The sequence below is a fragment of the Dermacentor variabilis genome, chromosome 2 (genome assembly GCF_050947875.1).
Source record: "Dermacentor variabilis isolate Ectoservices chromosome 2, ASM5094787v1, whole genome shotgun sequence".
In the NCBI taxonomy this organism is placed as follows: domain Eukaryota; kingdom Metazoa; phylum Arthropoda; class Arachnida; order Ixodida; family Ixodidae; genus Dermacentor; species Dermacentor variabilis.
In genome coordinates, this window is record NC_134569.1 from 208,413,422 (window position 1) to 208,427,273 (window position 13,852).

A 13,852-nucleotide genomic window follows, 5' to 3' on the forward strand; every position below is an offset into this window, starting at 1 on the left:
GGTGGTACCACATACGCCCGCGACCCCGACGAGCCCAGGCGCAGTCGCCCGCAAGCGCGAACTCCATCGGCAGGACCTCCGCGCCGCGCTCGAAATGTGACTAAGAAGGGGCTATGCATAATTCGTTCTAGCCCTCTTATGGGCTACCCTGCTAACTAAGGTGGGAGAACTTTTATCACCGGTCGGGTGGCATGCAAGTTTGCCCGCCCGTCGGCATTCATTGCAACGCACCGCCGCATCCTCCGCACGCACCGTGCATTGCTCCCCCAAATGCGGTCCTGCGCAACGCGTGCTAACAGCCTTATCCGCGATCTGTCTAACGGGGCAGGGGCGTCGGGGGGGGGGGGGGGGGTTGCATGTGAGGCACACAACGTGCATGTGGTAACGTGTAGGCTTGCTTAACTACAGAGGCAGTCGTACAGCCCACCGTGACGCGCACGCGGCCCCCGAGAGCGCGGTAACTGGCCGGTTGTACCTTCTGAGTTACCTCAAGGACGTGTGCATAGGGACGCGACCGTTCCCGGAATGACACCCGTATATACTACGCACAGTGCGGGATCGAGATGTAAATCCGCGCTGCGCGCGTTTATCACTGCACTGGCACGAAAAAAAAAAAAAGATATATGAGGCTGAACTCTTTAACCCAGCTACCAGACCCGTCTGCTTCTTGCACGACCCCCTTTCCCGGTGTAAATGAAGGCGCATAGACCCACCGTGTAACTGGTTAATTCCACTGAAGAAAGCGGCAGACCATTTGCTTTGTCGTTGTATATGTAACATTGTTATCTCGCTGCGGTCTAGCTTGCGACTCCATTACGTCGCAGGGTGTCCACCGACCGGGAAAACCGGGAAAACCGAAAATTCTCAGGGAAAACTCACGGAGTTCGTGCTTCTATCAGGGAAAATTAACTGTAACTTTAGTGAAAGGGAACGAAAGTCGTGTTAATGCTGGCTCCAGTAAAAGAGGAATCGCAAGGAATCGTCATTGACGCCGTGTCATCGGCACGATGTATTGCCAGAGTAGTTAACGACCGATTTTCCAGACGCCCGATATTTCGGACATGCCCGATAATTCGCACGACAATGCGGCACCACCACGTACTCCATACAGTCAATGTATATTGCCCTGACTGCAGGTCTGAAATGGCATTAATCAAAGCCACCACCGCCGCCATTTTGATTATCTCGCCGCCTCGAACCGGCACTCTCGCACGCAGATCCGCTGGCAGCCGTAGCCTCTACCGTGGCAACGTTAAGCCTAGCTGCTTCTACCTTCCCTATTAAGCTTCTTGACGTGCCGTCTTTTTCGTTGAAAGAATTCGCCGCTGTCAGCAATGGCACCGACTCCGCCTTTGTAATCCTCGCGATTGGCTTCGAAGCTCGCAGAGCACAGCGCCTTGCGTAATGCCAGTCACCGAAAGTTAGTTTCTCCTCAGTACAGTAGTGCTAGGCGGTGAAGCATAACAATGGTGGGAAGGGGCAATTGTCACGGGACACAGTATGCATTCCTTAATTATACACGCGTCCACCCCCGTCTCATGTCAAAGTGCGTGCACCGGTATGCCTAATAAGTGTGCTGACAGGCTTTAAGAGTTTTTTCGGACGTGCTTTGTGGCACCTCACCCGGGGCTTACCCGGGAGGAGGCAGTGCTATACAGGCAATTACAGACGGGGACCCTGCTCACCCCGGTGCTAGCTAAGCACGTGTGTCCGAGCGTGTACGCGAGTGACGTGTGTAGACTGTGCGCTAAGGAGAGAGCCACCGCGGCTCACATCCTTTGGGACTGTAGTAGAAATCCACGAGAAGCCAGTGAAAAGACGACGATCCCGCCGCGGCTAGAGGCTGCAACGAGGACCTATGACCAAGATACACAACTAAAGGCCGTCCAGCAGGTCTCGGCAGCTCTAGAGAGGCAGCGACCTCGCGAAACCGAGGAGAAGGGGGGAGCACCCCTAGGCAGGGGATGGCGGCCCTCTCGGATCCGCGGAAGTAGCGAGGAACCAAGACCTCGAGGAGCACAATGCACGAGACTGACGTAGTGGCCGCGTCGCGGTAAAAGCTTGTCCTCCCTGCGTGGAGGGAGCCTAACCGACTCTGCAGGCATATTTACTAAAGTTGTTCTCTCTCTCTCTCTCTCTCTCTCTCTCTCTCTCTCTCTCTTGTGGCAATTTTAGCCCTTACGGGCAGTTAAAAGACATGCATTCATTTTTTTTTCGGATAGCCATATTATTCGGATGTTCTTGCGGCCCCTAGCGAGTCCGAAAATGGGACGTTGACTGTACAACTGACCAAGAGGATGCATCAAATGATCCATGGGGTGAAAGGGTGGTGGCAGAAGGAGGATGAGAACCGAAAGGACCGACGCACTAAGGAATATTAACGGGAAAGGAAGCGTGCCGCTGCCTCTTTGAAGGAGCTTGAGCTCAAAAAACAGTGTTAGCTGATGCCGAGATGCAAGTGTCCCTCATCGAAACCAGAATAAACTCTTTAAAGCAGTGAAACCCAACACTGAGACGTTGTGTACGGGCTGAGAGTATGTCAGGACTGTTGAGGTTGACTTCCCAGCTGCAGAGAGAGAATCTTAATTGTGACAAATTTCAGGCCTCATACCGATGATTTTGCTATCAGTTGATAGAAATATCTCATATTCAAAAATATTTACTCATGTATGCATCTCCTTTTCATTCGTATTTGAAAATGTTCGACTCAATTTGGAATGGGTTTTACCATTTCTTTCGCTGTGCATTTTACTAACACCGTCCTTCTGTTTTGTTTTTAAATAAAATAGATATTACTTCTTACTATTAAAATTGGATTGTCATATTTTTTTTTTGTTTCAGCACGCTTACTAGAGAGTGATAGCATCGTGCAGCGTGGTGTCAGCCTGTCTTGACATAAAACAAAGTTGTGGCTCATTCAGGGTAATTTTGCAAAGGTGCTCAGGGAAAACCTGGAAAAATCAGGGAATTTGGAAATGTCAACTTGGTAGACACCCTGCATCGACATTTCGCGTCAAAATTCATCGTCGCGGAAGTGTACGTCACTTTCCATCCGTAGCTTTGGTGGTACGGCTGTGCTCGAAAATGCTCTCTGCTGGAAACAGCGTATCGGCCCCAGGCCGAGGATCGTCGACCCCGTTTTTGAACGAAGATGCAAGTTACAAAGTTGTCTTCCCGCGTCTACCAACCGGTAACGATGTTTTGAATTCTATTTTCCTTCATGGGGACTTGAGTGGCAGGCCATATCGTGCTCCTGACTTCCGAGATGCTCTGCTTGAAGTAGTGAATACTGCGGTTATTGTAGGTGTCGGACATTATCAAATGAGCCATGTATGGATGGTTACTTGCGCTAGTAGTGCGGCAAAACAGACTCTCGTCGCCTGTGGTGAGCTCCGTGTAAAAGAACTAAAGTTCATGGTGATGACTATGGCTTCCACCTCACCTTGAAACACTACGCGTTGAAGAGGCGTTCCAGGCCTACGGTCAGGTGAAATCGGTGGAGAGAGAAGTATGGAGATGCACTGGTATGGAACAGTGGGTGACAACAAACCGGGAGGTTTCCTTGGTGCTCAAGGATACTATTACCCTAAGCTCAATACCGCACATTATGTCGATTTATGGACACCAGTGTCTCGTACTTATCCCCGGTAGGCCTCCGCTGTGCCTTCGTTGCAAGCGTGTGGGACACGTTCGTCGACAATGCAGAACACCGAGATGCTTTCAGTGCCACCGATTTGGTCTCTCAGCGGACGCCTCCCTGTCCACCTACGCCAATAAGCTTCGTTCTGGCCAATATAGCGCAGACGAGCCACAACTGGAACATCTATCTCATGGATTCTACAGAGGTAGTAGATGCCACCGGAAAGACTACAGGTGGCATTAGGGACGAAGACCAGGAGTCCCTTAAGCCAATGCCAAGCAGTCACAACTGCTCAAGTAACACTAGTAAAGCTACAGGCGAGGATGACTCAGTTTGTCCGCCCTGGCCTAGCAAGCCTTAAAGAAAAGGCCCCTGATGACAAGGAAGAAGAGGCGATGGACATAAGTCAGGCAAGGAAACGACTTGACAGAACACGCAATTCTTTCGTTCGGAGCGTCCACTTTGGGATTCAGCCACAGGGATGCATGCTTCGCTGTCCAAACATTCCTTACAGAATCTAAACGAATGCCCTGCTAAATACTTTTCTTTTTGTTTTTACTTTTAAAATAATTACAACTCATTCAATATGACCTTCCTGATTTTATTTAACAGGTAATTCTGCACTATTCAATGCTATTCCAATAACTATTAGGAAATTTATGCTCCATATTAATTTCGAATAACCCACCCATTTCTTGGCCAATCCCCCATCGTGGGTAGGAGCCACACGCATCACAGGCTACAACAACAACAGCAAACGTCCGGCACCATGCAACGACGAAGCAACAGAAAGTGCACTACAGGCGCCCGAGAAAGTGTCTCCTAGTGCTCAGCGAACTCCCTCTCCTGGTGATAATGTGCCGCGCCGGTTTTATCAGCGTAGTCAGGGGAGTGCCACAAAGAAGTCCAAAGGGAGCAAGACCACAGATTTACCTGTGGCCAAGGGCGATGAAACACAAAAGCTTTAGGTGAGCAAAATGGCGACCGCCTTCACCTTCCTTTTATGTACACTCAACGTACGTGGGCTGAGGAATATAAGGCGTCAGCAGCAGTTACTACACGTGCTTAGGCAGCATGAAGTTCATGTTGGTGCATTGCAAGAGACAAAGATATCGTCTGCTGGCGATGTCAACGTTGCGCTGCAAACTTTTCAACCTGATTACGAGGTGCGTATTAGCCAAGCATGTGGTGCTTCCGCTGGATGCTTTTTGTTAAGTCTGAAAGCAGTTAAATAATTCTTCATTGTCGCAACGTGTTGATGGGGAAGGCCGCCTTATATGCTGTGACCTCTCTTTTCGTTCCCGTAATTGACGGTTTATTTGCGTTTATGCTCCCTCAAAAGTGAGTGACAGGAGGGCTTTCTTGCTCTCACTCGCTCCGCTCCTAGATACTGACAGAGATTTGGTACTGTTGGGAGAGTTAGCTGTGTTTTTCATTCCAGAGATCACTCATACCTAACTCCACGTTATGATGCAAGTGCTACTTTCCTGCATGAGTTCTTGGGTGCGGTTCACGCACTTTCAAGGCGTCTCCCATGCTCGACTTGATCGTGTGTATGTTTCGACGAATCTCTGGTCTCACATTCACAACTACGCCGTGAAGCCTGTATCTTTCACAGACCACTGTTTAGTAGCTGTTTCATAGGGTCCCCGAAAGTTTCGCAAGCTTGCTCCAAACTGGGAACCGTGGAAACTTAATACACAATTTTTACGAGAGGAAAGTATTGCAAAAAAAGTGAAAGAATTATTGCTAGAAATAACACAATGTCAGCAGCTTCCATTGTTTGCTTAATGGGGAAATGTTCAAAAATAGAGTAAAAAATGAGGCGATTTCTATTTCATGAGAGCTGTGTCAAAGAAAAAAAGCTGAAAGCATTACCTTCATGATCTATTTCACAAGCTGCACGCTTCCGAAAGCCAGGAACCAGGGCTGTATAGTGATGAAATTAAGACAGTTCGCGCACAAACAGAAGTATGAGACGGAATTGTACAGAGGAGCAATGGGGCGTTCACGCACAACCCGCTTCACGGAGGAGCAGCCCACAAAAAGGGCTCTCGCTGATGAGAAGCGATACGCGCTTTCCAAGCAAATATTAGAAATTGAGTCTGGTGGGTCTATATACACAGACACGTCCCAAATAATAAGCCTATTTGAAGCTCACTATAAAGATCTCTTCACTGCAGTTAAGCCTCAGAATGGATACCAAGAAAAAGCTGATCAGTATATTTCGCTTATGCCACACTTAGATGAAGATGATCGACTCAGCGTTGATGGGCCAATAACTCGAGAAGAAATTAATTTTGCCGTCGAAACGCTGCAGAAAAACAAGACGCCTGGCCCTGGTGGCCTTAGTGCTGAATTTTATATAAAATTTCAGGAATTCCTGTGTCCTTTTCTGGAGCAGCTTTTCGAGGAAGCCTATCAATATGGTGAGCTTCCTCCATCTTTCTATCAGGGCCACACAACCTTAATACCAAAGACCACTGATAATGAAATAATAAAGAGGGTAAACGGATATAGGCCGATATCGCTATGTAACGTCGATTATAAAATATTTCCGACAATACTGACCAATAGGTTGCAGACAGTCATTACTAAATTAGTAGATCACCATCAAATATGCGGAATTCGAGGCCGCTCTATACAGACAAATGTTCATATCGTACGTTCAGTCCTTGAGTGCATAGAGGGCAGTACGGATCAGGTAGCTCTTCTCCAGATTGACTAGTAGAGGCTTTTGCCTAGACATGTGGGCGCTCACTCCCTCTGTATTCGCGAATATTCATTGGAACCAGCCTCCGTTGCGATATCTTGTTGTGCCTCTCGATAACATCCGTAATAGTGGGCCTCATTGGACGTCCACGATAAGCACCATCCGTCGAAAGGTGACAACCTGGCAGGGACGTGATCTCTCCATTTTTGCGAGAGCTTAGGCATGCAATACATTTCTCGCTTCCAAGCTTCTTTATGGTCTGCAGGTCTTGGACGGCTCACGTGTCCAATCCAAGCATTTCATAGAATATTTGCATGTTTTATTTGGCATGCATCATGGGAAGCCGTGATGAGGGACAACCTTTCTCTTCCGCTTTAAAAGGGAGGCCTGGGTCTTGTGCATTTGTTTGTGCGACAATTGGTCATGCGCTTATTTTACCTTAAAAATGTCCGTCATCCATTGCGCCAGTAGCGAAAACGTTTTTCTTTAAGTTGCACACGTCCACGCTGCCAGTTAAAACGTGGCTTTAGGAAAAAGGACTGTATGTACCCTGGAATACAAATTGTAGACTGCAATCAACCCGAGACAATAAAACATTGCTTTATACTTTGTCGTGATGCATTTCATTTTTGGGACATTTTACAAAGGACTATCAAAAAAGACTTTCCTCGCATATATTATGGTATCCGGTTCCTTCCTTTCAAAAAGACAGCGAGTAATACACCATACGATTTGTTTATGTTATTAGGACTTTATTCATTATGGAGAAGTCGAATAATCGACATACATGCCGAGCCACCTCGCTCGACAAGGTCCATCTTCCGAGAAGAGACTGCTCAAGTCCGTAGTGTCATGGCTACATTTGATCCCGTACCTGAATGGATTTCGCGTCTGGACGCTTGTGTTTGTTTGCCGGAATGTTGAACTGTCATTGAACTGCATACTGTGTGTGAATTTGTTTGTTATGTATGTTCATATGTAATGTAGCTGTATTGGTTTGACACTACTGATAATTCCATGCAATAAAGAAAAAGAAATTGGCTTTGGTGGTGCAGTGGCAGAATATTCCCATCCCACGCGAGTGGCCAGCGTTCGAATCTCAGTCGTCGCATGCTTTTTTTTTTCTTTTTTTACAGCATAGTTAAGGGCTACTTGCCCCGTTATCATATGCGCGTGTAGAAAAAAAATATTCCCGAAGATCGTGCAATGGGGGTCGGGCCGACCCCTGGCGAAGGTGCAGCTCGCCACGGGTCGCACGTACACAGCTTCGCTGGTTCGCTGCTCATTCTTCAGAGTGGAAGGGCTCCGAGTTCGTTTTCTTTTTGAGTTGCAATCTTTCGACATTTCCTATTTGTGTACTTTTTTCACGAACTGATACCTTTTGTCTATGTGTCCAGGACCATTCATGCTGCAGCTAGCGTAACGCCCGCGGGCTTGGTCTTGTTGTCTGGGCGTTTCCTTTGTGCACAGACCTGTTCATATTTTTTCCCTACGAGAGGTGGCTATATAGAGTTACTCTATATGGTACCATATGCAGTACGTATAATTGAAATGAGTGTTTATGATATCTTGAAATATGCTGTATTATTTTTTCCTGATTCCATCGTTAGTCATTCCGCGTACTATGATTAAATAAACGCCTGCAGTCTTTCGTGAAGAAGACGCGTAAGTGGCGTGTTTTGCGGCACTCAAATCGAGTGCAATAAGTCGTTGGAGAATACATCAGTTTATATCTTGCATGAATTTGTTAAATTGTTTAAAAGGGTTTGGCAAAATTCCTAATCACATATATTAGTTGTCTATTTGATAGCGATTATATCGATTTTGTTCGCTTTTTATGTGCTATTGATGCAGTTTACAGATTTGTGATACTGCTTTACTCTGCCGTGTTAGGGGTTGTAAACTTGATTCGTTTTGTGAAAATCTGCTGTTTTCGAATATATATTTGAAATTAAAAATTGATTCGCCATCCCTGCCCTACGACAGTGGGTGTCCAGCGAACCTGTTGCAAAACCACCACTACTACTGCTGAGGGGAGTATGCAGTCCTTAATTTACGGTTCGGATGCTTGTATTGAGCTTGCTTTTTTTATTGAAACTTATGCTGGTACTGTGTGTTCGCTTCATTTACTGAGCGCTTGTAGCCTCCGCCTTTTAGGGGTACGGGCCATTGCATTTTTTGCTTTATTACGGAAGTACGAGCCATTGCTAATGATGTATGCTTGTTTTACAGCGAAGCTGTTTATGGCTAGGGTTCCGCGGATTTTTATGTCCGTCAACAAACCTTTGTCAGCAAAAACAACATCAGCAATGGCTCGTGCCACTGCTTGCGCGTTCTTTCCTCGCCTTTTACCGCAGCTGGCTCGTTGGCGCTCCTTGGCGTAACCGCGCTCGTGCCAGTGCTCGCGCGTACGTAGTCGTCTTCCACAGCTCTCTCCTTTGCCGCTCATTGTGCTAGCTTCCCACTTTGCCCTTCCCTCTGCGAAGACACCGGCCTACTGCCAGGCGGTGCGAGGATTTCGGTCCCAAATTTGCCTCGATATATCGCGAAATGGAAACACGAATATATACAAACGCATTATAACATATGTATAACACCAATGAACGCGGATGTATAAAAAATGACCGCGCTTCCACTACTGTGGAGAGAGGTGCAAGTGAGGCCCTGGATCCGCGGCTCTTCGTTGTCGTAATGCCTCGGCTTCGCGCTCCCTCACGGCGAGGTCGGCACGTCGACGACGAGCCCTTTCCCGAGCGAGGTCCCGGCGGCGGTCATCAAACGCCGCCTATGCTTCGGCCTCCCCGTCTGACTGCCGGGTCTGAACTGGCGGGAAACGGCGGGCGCGAGGCGAGCGAACACGCGATCACACTCTTTCCCTCCGCCTCCTCCGGAGGGAGGGAGCATCTGTGATTGGCTCGCGCCTTGCGCTGCGTCTACTTCATCATATAACACCCCGCTATAAAGGGCGCGGGGTATGATTCGACAGTGGCGGGAGCGAGATGGCTCGGCATGTCTCTCGGTCATTCGGATTCTCCATAATGAATGATGTCCTAATAGCATAAACAAATCATATGGTGCATCACTAGCTGACTTTTTGAAAGGAAGGAACCGGTTACTATAAGATGTGAGCGGGTCTTTTTTGATAGTTCTTTGTAAAATGGACCCAAAAATGAAATGCGTTACTAGAAAAGGGGTTCTTGTGGGGAAGGAGGAAAGGCTAGCACTATTTTCCGCAACCCATGCGGGAGCACGGCTCAGTGCCTATACTACAATTATAAAGCAATGTTCGCTTGTCTCTGGTTGATTGTAAAGTCTACAATTCATATTCCAGGGTACAAATAGTCCTTTTTTCCTGAAGCCACGTTTTAAGTGGGAGGGTGGAGGTGTGCAGATTAAAGAAAAATGTTTTCGCTGTTCAGGTAATGCGCATTACATCCCCTAACTGAAGACGTCGTAGCAGTTGGAAAGAAAAATCGTGCTGAACCTTACCAAAGGCTTTGACAAGGTCGATCTGGAAAAGAGCTATTTGATTCATGCTGCCCTCTATGCACTCAAGGGCTGGACGTGTGATATGAACATTTGTCTGTATAGAGCGTCCTCGCATTCCCCATGTTTGATATTCAACTACTAATTTAGTAATTACTGTCTGTAACCTATTTGTCAGTGCTTTTGCAAATATTTTGTAATCGACGTTACATAACGATATCGGCCTATATCCGTTTACTTTCTCTATTCATTATCACTGTTCGATGGTATTAAGGTTTTATGGCCTTGATAGAAAGGCGGAGGAAGCTCAACATATTGATAGGCTTCCTCGAAAAGCTGATGACGGACACACGAATTCCTGAAATGTTATATCTATCTTTCGAGAAGAGACTGCTCAAGAGAGTAGTGTGGTTGCTACCTTTGTTCCCGTACCTGAATGGCTTTCGCGCCTGGACGCTTGTGTTTGTTTGCCCAAATTTTGAACTTTCATTGGAATACGTACCATGTGTGCATTTGTTTCTCATGTATGTTCAAGTGTAATGTAACAATATTGGTTTGACACTACTTGCAATAAAGAAAAAAATTCCACAGTGGCGGGATCGGTTAGCGTGGTGTTCTCGCAAACCCCCGAGGTCCGACAATCCGGCAAGCAATTCTTATCGCGTGGCTTGAGTTTTTTCTTACGGCAACACCGACGCCGACACGAGTGAGGCAATTCAAGCTTCGCTTGAAAAGTGTGCGTGCGTGTACGTTTCGTCTCGATGCCCACCGATCAAGACAGTATATGTGTTCGTACCTTTGTTCACAATTATGTGCCACCTTTTTGTCGTGTGCTACGCAGCTTCGCTGGTCATCAACCTTCACGGAGTGGAATGGCTCGTGATCTTGAGCTCGTTCTTTGTTAAAACGTACGCTGTTCTGTACGTTCTATGCGCAGTTATGTGAATGTGCGTACTGTTCACCTTAACGGAGTGCTTGTAGCCTCTGCATTACGAGCTGGATTAGCTACTGCTGATGATGATAATTTCTGCTCGCCGACGGACACGAAAAATGCCGCCTACCGAGAGGATAACTTCGCTGTAAGGAATTGACGCCTTAAATAAATAAAGTCCGCTGCCAACAGCCACTCCATTTGAGCACTTTCACTGAAATGCAATAAACCTCATCAAATTTCGTGAAGTGGTTGCATTTAGATATTGAGCCCACGAGCTAAATAAAGCCTAATGTTAAAAGAATCGCTTAGTCCTCACTATCACTTCCATCATCGTGATAAAAACTTTATTGTACAGACATCACTTTCCGTCTAGCGCCAGGAATCGTTCAGTCCTCGCTATCACTTTCCGTGCCGCGCCACTCGTGGAAATTTTGCGCAGTGGGCTGCATCGCCTTGTGGCTGGCCTGATACAACCGCAGCGGTGGCGCCCCTAGTGGTGCGACACCTCTGCGCTCGCGAAACCAGCCTGATAATCGCTCAAAATTGGGGCCTCTATCAATGCAGCTGCAGGTTACCTCAAATTTAGCTTTACAGACTTTTGCAATGGTTATTGCTGCTTTCAATTCCTTCAAACGCTCAACGCAATTTCCTCAGAGGCAAAAGTAACCTTCAGTCGTCGTCAACTCCGCACCGGCGCCGCTTGTCGGATCGCCAGAGGTGTGCACCGATGTCGCGACGCTGTCCCGGCATACTTACCTGGTGCCGGGGTAACCGTGATCAGCGAGGCGGTGCCCCCAGGGAGAGGCGCGGGCATTGCACTGCGCCCGTGCTGACCCCTGCCACTACCCCAAACTGGGGCAGATGGGGCATGCAATTTTTGGTAGTGGGGGACTGCGTTCGCGCTATCCCCCTATCCATACGAAGTTCCAAAAATAGTTGCCGATTCCAGTGTATCGCCTCGACGGGCTTTGCAAAGCCGTCGTTGTCCGCCCGGGCACCGCAGCGTTTCGCTCAAGATCCCTCCATAATTTTAATGGTAGCGACATCTGCCGCGCGCGCCATCTAGGAAGTTCGCATGTTTCTACGATCTTCAGGGCAGTTGTTCGCAAACTGAGACGCAGTTTGCACGGTCGACTGAACACCCTTGTTCGGGCAGTGGTCACCACAGCGAACGCCAAATTCATTTCTGCAGCTGGCGAGTGTACTTAGCCCCCTTTCAAGCGACAGCGACCCTGCCGAAGTAACGATTAGGTGGCACCATAGTCTCCTAGATTTTTTCTGTGCCTGCCGGATGACCGTAAAACGGCCGACGCTCACATGCCACTACACTACACTGTGTCCTGCACTGACCAGCGGCACCATTTCGCCATGTCGCGTCGGTGGTTCAGTGGTAGAATACTCGCCTGCCACGCGGGTGGCCCGGGTTCGATTCCCGGCCGACGCATGTTTTTTTTTTCCCCTACATTCGAGTCAGTGTCTTTTCTTTTTATATTAGCAGCCGATTCCTATTTACATATTCTGTGGAATATCTTGCGTCTACCAGGCTGCAGTTACTCAAACTGCATGCTGCCGGCCCCAACGCATTGTCAAACTTGTCACGAGTTCAGGAGACGAAGCCAAGGCGACGACAAGTTCGCACTGTGTCGTACCTTACCCGCGGAAATCTGGGCAAATTGTGTTGTGCACAGACAGGTTGATGTTTCTGTTTTTTTTTTTAAGATGTAGCTCTGCAGTTAGCGAATTGCGCATGATACCCTAAAGCCGAGTGGTTATTCGTTCAAGAAATTGACCGCACAGCAGTCGAGGAGTTAAACGAATCGTTCTGTCCTCACGCACACATTTCGTCTATCGCCACTTGTAGGAATGTGAGCGGTCGTCTCCATCGCCGGGTGGCTGGATCATTGTGTTTTGAAAACGTCCTTGGGCTGCCTGATACGAAGAGAGATATCTTGAAAAGACGAGCTCGGATACGACCGCAGCGGTGGCGCCTCTGGTGGCGTGAGAACTTCTCTGCGTTCGCAGAAACTAGTGGTAATCACTCAAAATTGCTGCCTCTCTCAGTACAGCTGCAGGTCACGCAAAATCTAGCTTTACAGACTTCTGCAATGTAGACTTCTGCTTTCAGTTTCTTCCAAAGCGCATCGAATTGTATGCAAAGGCAAAAGTAATCTTCAGTCGTCGTCAGCTCCGCACCGGCGCCGCTTGTCGGATCGCCAGGGGTGTGCACCGATGTCGCGACGCTGCCTCGGCATACTTACCTGGTGCCGGGGTAACCGTGATCAGCGAGGCGGTGCCCCCAGGGAGAGGCGCGGGCATTGCACTGCGCCCGTGCTGACCCCTGCCACTACCCCAAACTGGGGCAGATGGGGCATGCAATTTTTGGTAGTGGGGGACTGCGTTCGCGCTATCCCCCTGTCCATATGAAATTCCAAAAATAGTTGCCACTTCCGCTGGATCACCTCGACGGGCTTCGCGCAGCTGATGTCCTCCCGGGTACTGCATCGCTTCGCCGTGCGTCCCCTTTAGAACGGTGCGGTGGGTTGGCCACCCAGGTCTTGCTATTATATTGCGTAAGTCCTACCTAGGTTAAACTGTAAACAAACAAACAAGAAAAAAACCTTAACCTTAGGGTTACCCTTCGACTTCTACAAGCCCGTGCGTACCCTAACCTCGCGGTTCTTCATGCCATATACCCTGAAAGATATCCCAGTGCGGACTGACCTGCCTGTGGACTAAGGGCAACATTGGACCATGTGTTGTGGAAGTGTGAAGCCATCGGCTCCTCCTTCAGCGAGGATAGGTGGGCTGCGCTCTTGGGCAGCCCCGAACTCGACGACCAAACCCTGGCCGTCCAGAGTGTCCGCGATCGGGCCGTGAAGCTCGGCTTGGCGGTCCCTGCGTGGTACTAGCCGGGTGGTGCGGGGTCTTCCCTGCGTCTTCTCGGGACCGAAAAAGAGTTACTACACTCAACAAATTTTCTGATCGCCTATTGCGATCTGTGCTCTTGTACGTCTCAGTTCTTTTTCGTTTCCCTACTTTTCTTTCTCCAATCGCCTCTTACTAATGCCTATTGCAGAAA

General features: G+C 48.4%; 3 non-coding genes across 3 annotated transcripts; all 3 read left to right on the forward strand.

The window, feature by feature from the left end:
- The first annotated feature begins 11,521 nt into the window (after nt 1-11,521).
- Nucleotides 11,522-11,685, forward strand: LOC142573428 (U1 spliceosomal RNA). The gene has a single exon (XR_012826315.1). It is a non-coding gene; the product is annotated as a U1 spliceosomal RNA (small nuclear RNA).
- Nucleotides 11,686-12,146: 461 nt separating this feature from the next.
- On the forward strand, nt 12,147-12,217 carry TRNAG-GCC (transfer RNA glycine (anticodon GCC)). Its single transcript has one exon. It is a non-coding gene; the product is annotated as a tRNA-Gly (tRNA).
- An 806-nt stretch (nt 12,218-13,023) lies between these two features.
- Nucleotides 13,024-13,187, forward strand: LOC142573440 (U1 spliceosomal RNA). Its single transcript, XR_012826317.1, has one exon. It is a non-coding gene; the product is annotated as a U1 spliceosomal RNA (small nuclear RNA).
- Nucleotides 13,188-13,852: the final 665 nt, after the last annotated feature.